The 4,460-nt window shown below is 36.1% G+C and overlaps 1 long non-coding RNA gene across 1 annotated transcript; it reads right to left on the bottom strand.

Moving 5' to 3' along the window:
• Positions 1 to 1,358: 1,358 nt before the first annotated feature.
• Positions 1,359 to 2,598, bottom strand: LOC145071394 (uncharacterized). The gene is made up of 2 exons (XR_013690432.1): positions 2,237 to 2,598; positions 1,359 to 1,879 (listed from the first exon to the last, which is right to left on the bottom strand). It is a non-coding gene; the product is annotated as an uncharacterized LOC145071394 (long non-coding RNA).
• Positions 2,599 to 4,460: the final 1,862 nt, after the last annotated feature.

Below are 4,460 nucleotides of genomic sequence, written 5' to 3'. Positions count from 1 at the left end.
AAAAGAAAAGCTAAATGCAAAATATAACAATGTATTTTCAATTATTTGTTTATTATTGTTTTTCTTTTCTGTTATAGCATGGTAATTATAATCTTTCTCTTCTTTTTAAGACATTGTACATTGAGACATCTATCTAATTAGAGTATTGCACATTTATTAATTTTTTTTAGCAGTGCCAATGTACTTTGAAAATTATACTTGATTATAGCTGTGAAAATTGTTTTGTATTTAGATGATAGTGCTATAATCGAATATATTCTTCAAATATTTTTTTACCATGATAAAATAAAATAAATTGTCATAATGGAAAAACTTGATGGATGTTTGTTGTTATTTCTTGCATATGATCCTAAAAAGACTATTTTAGGTGAAAACTTTCGAAAATTTTTAAAATAATGAGAATCGGATAATAGCAAAATAATTAAATCACAAAAGAACTTCCAAATAATTAAACAATAACAATCAAATTAATAGAAATGACTCACCTACAAAACCAAGTTCTCTTCTTCATCTCCTCCTCTTGATTCAATCAACATTCGTCTAGTTATCAACTCCAAGCGAACCAACTCAGATAAATAAACATCAGTTGTATAGTTTTATCAAAAACTTTTCCTATGTTGGGAACATTAGGAGCAAAATACTTGTAAAAAAACTTTTCCTATGTTGGGAACATTAGGAGCAAAATACTTGTAAAAAGAAACCATCTTTTATTATAGAGTAAACTGCAAATTTGGTCCCTATGGTTTGCTGACTTATGTGGTTGCAGTCTATTAACTTTTATTTGTGTGGTTATGGTCCTTTTTGAGCATCTTTCATTGTGGTTTTGGTTAGGGCTATAAACGAACCGAACGTTCAGTGAACTGTTCGTGAACCATTCGGCGGGAAGTTCGTTTATTTAATAAATGAACGAATATGAACAGAAATTCTCGTTCGTTTAGTTAAACGAACAAACATGAACAATGATCTTGTTCGTTCAATTATGTTCGCAAACATTCGTTTATGTTGTTCGTTTACACTTGCTTATGTTCGTTCATATAAGTCTCTCAATATTCATATATTTTTAACTGTATTTGATTACATTATCATATTATATGTTTATTTATGTTCATATATGTTTGAATTATGTTTGTTTATCTTTGTTCATTTATGTTCGTTCGTTTAACATTTTAACGAACATAAACGAACAAAAATGAACAACGCAATTTGTTAAACGAACGAACATAAATAAGAAAACTTGTTTGTTTATTTGTTCGTGTTCGTTCATTTGTTCGGTTAACTTAAACGAACGAATATAAACAAGCCCTGTTTATGTTTGTTCGGTTCGTTTACAGCCCTAGGTTTTTTGGTCCCTTCCAAAATTGAAATGACTAAAATACCCTTATATAATTTCTTTTTTCATTTTTCTTTCTATTACACATTAAAAAAAAGCTAAAATAAAATACACCGTAACCCCCACTTTTCCCCATATCTAACCACCTCTCTCTCTCTCTATCTCTCTCTCGCTGAAAACATGAAACAACCACGATCGCCATTGTATTCCACCTCGTTAGAGTTCACTTTTGAAAACCAGTGCAGACGAGATCTACATCGATCAACAATCCCCTCCTCGTTATCGTTATTGAATAGTTGCTTGATCTATTGTACCTCCCAATTTTCTTGATTTTTCTCTTGATTTTAGCTTTGATTTCCAACACAAAACTTACCTGGGGAAATAGTTGCAGTTCACCCGTTCACGGTCACCACCACCACTGTTTTCCATCCTAAACCCATTCGCCACAGTAAGGTACCTCCGTATTTTATCTTGATACACCCCTTCTATCCATTTCTAAACTCAACATTCAAATAAACTTCAGTTCCAACATCAAAGCAATTTTGGAACCTGCAAATCAAAATTCATGCTTGAACCTACATATCAAACTAGTAATCTACAAATTGAATCGATAATATGCAAATCAAATTGATGCTTGAAACAAGAACCCCTAGAATATTTAATAGCACAACAAAAAACAAATAACAAGAGTCTGCAAATCGGATCATATGTTTTATGAATCCTTAAGGTAACTTGATCGAACAAGGTCTAAACAAAAAGGAACAAACCCCATGTTTCAAGAGACAAAAAGTAACAAAAAATCAATTTCCCTCAAAGTAAAGTATCAAATCAAATGATCAACGAGAGTATAAGAAGGATTTATTAAACATAAAGGACAAAGATCAGAAGTAGGAAGAGATATAATACAAATAAGTTTTTGTCGATTCCAAGCTTAAAATTCATCGATTTCTTTGCAAATGGAGGCAATTGTAATCTTTGAACCCTAGGTTGCCAAGGGAATAGTTGAGCGAGACTACTAATCAGACAAGGTAGTAGGGGTTATTGCCATTTTCAAATGGAGGTGGCACGTGTAGGTTGGTAGTGACCGAAGGACGAGGCTATGGTTGTGGCTACAGTGGCTAGTGCTGGTGGGTTCTTTCTTTGGTTATGTGTTTCTCTACCCCGACTCCGACAACTGAGTGGCTGGAGGTATTTAATAGGAGATAGAGATGGAAAGAAAGAAAGAAAGAAAGTATGTGTGTGTTATGTATGTATGTGTGTGGGTTATATTTTCTTAATAAATAAAGCTTTAAATTAAATAGATAAAAAGTATTAAAAAAAATACTAAGAGGGCAAGTTAGTCATTTCAGTTTTGGGAGGGACCAAAAACACAACGAAAAATGCTTAAAACGACCAAAACCCTAAAAATGAAAGTCAATGGACTGTAACCACACAAATCATGAAACATCCCAAAACTACAGTCCAAAACTTTCGTTAAAATTTATAAATAAAACCATAGTAATCCAGATCGTCTCATAAAAACATAAGTGATAATATCTCAAAACACTGTATCAAAATCACATTTCCAAATATAAGAGTAAATCATCCCAGGCTAAAACGTTGTGGTGTGTGCGATGTAGTTATCCCGAGCTCTTCCCCTTACTAACGGAACTACCTAAAACCAAAATTGAAAACTATAAGCACGAAGCTTAGTGAGTTTCCCCAAACTACCACATACCATACACATAATCACATAATAATATACATTGGGCCTTGCCCGCTACATCGGGCCCCGCCCGACATCAGGCCAAAGTCTGGTATACATATAACATATCACCAAGCATATAGCATAAAAACATTACATAAGCATATAAACATTCCTCGGGCTTGCCCTGACATCGGACCGAAGCTCGAAACATATAAACGTAACATATAAGCTAAATATTCCTCGGGCTTGCCCCGACATCGGACCGAAGCCCAGAACACATAAACAAACACATGCAAGAATCACGAAGACATCAAGCATACAAACATTCCTCGGGATTTCCCCGACATCAGACCGAAGTCCAGAAACATATAAACCTACATTGGGCTCAGCCTGACATCGAACCTTAGTCCGATATCTTCTAACATACATAACCGGACCGACATTGGTGCCTTCGAACCGTTCCTACTGGAGGAAAACTCACCTAAGAAGGATTGGCCCAAGGGTCCATTTAGCCTACTGAAGTTCTTTGTGGTGCTTAGGAGCTTGAAAGGAGAAAGAGAAAGCTAGTGAAGAAGAACTTGAGTATCTTTAGCTTAAGGATCCGGGATAGCCCACTTATGGCCCAATTTTCTAAATTGGGCCCAACTTCTCATATGGGCCTTCCCTCAAGTCCAATATGCAATAAAATCCATTATCAGCCCAAAATAATAATCCACTAAGGCCCATAATCAACTAGTCCAAGGAAATGGCCCAAAAAGGCCCACTGACGCAATGAATGCAGGGCGTTCCCTTGTGGAATGCTGGGCGTTCCTACTTGGTTCAGATCGCAAGTCCCAGTGGGAACACATCGCGTTCCCAAGACCTACGCAGGGCGTTCGCGTCTATTTTTCAAAAACGGGCCATTAAGCACTTAATGCTTAAGCCATGCTATCCAAACACAGATCCAAGCTATTTAGGACCTCTAGAATCATAAAGTCATGGACTTGGCGACTTTGCATGTCCCCCTAAATCCAAATCTCAAGAAATAACAATCAACTTCCATATGTGTAGTCCTAACTCTTGCATGAACCCATTAAGACCTCAAAGATGGAAACTTTACTGATGTAGGGACACCATTTGCATTAAGGGTGGCAACCCTAAGTCCAAAAATGGGTTGGACTCATAAAAATCCTTTCTTAGGACCCAAAAAGCTCCAAAACTCCATTAACATAGAGTGGCAAAAGGTGATGCTATCCCGGATTCTTGAGCTCAAGATACTCAAGTTCTTCTTCACTAGCTTCCTCTTTCTCCTTTCAAACTCCTAAGCACCACAAAGAACTTCACAAGGCCAAAACACACACAAGAATAAGGAATGAGAGGCTATCTAGGGTTTCTGAGGTTGAGAAGCTGGTAAGGAGGCCATGGCTTGAGTCATAATGTTGTTTATATAGGTCCTAAACCCTA

The sequence above is a fragment of the Lactuca serriola genome, chromosome 8 (genome assembly GCF_051521515.1).
Source record: "Lactuca serriola cultivar US96UC23 chromosome 8, Lser_US96UC23_V15, whole genome shotgun sequence".
Taxonomy (NCBI): domain Eukaryota; kingdom Viridiplantae; phylum Streptophyta; class Magnoliopsida; order Asterales; family Asteraceae; genus Lactuca; species Lactuca serriola.
Note: the sequence above shows the minus strand (reverse complement) of the source record. Positions and strands in the feature narration are given on the sequence as shown.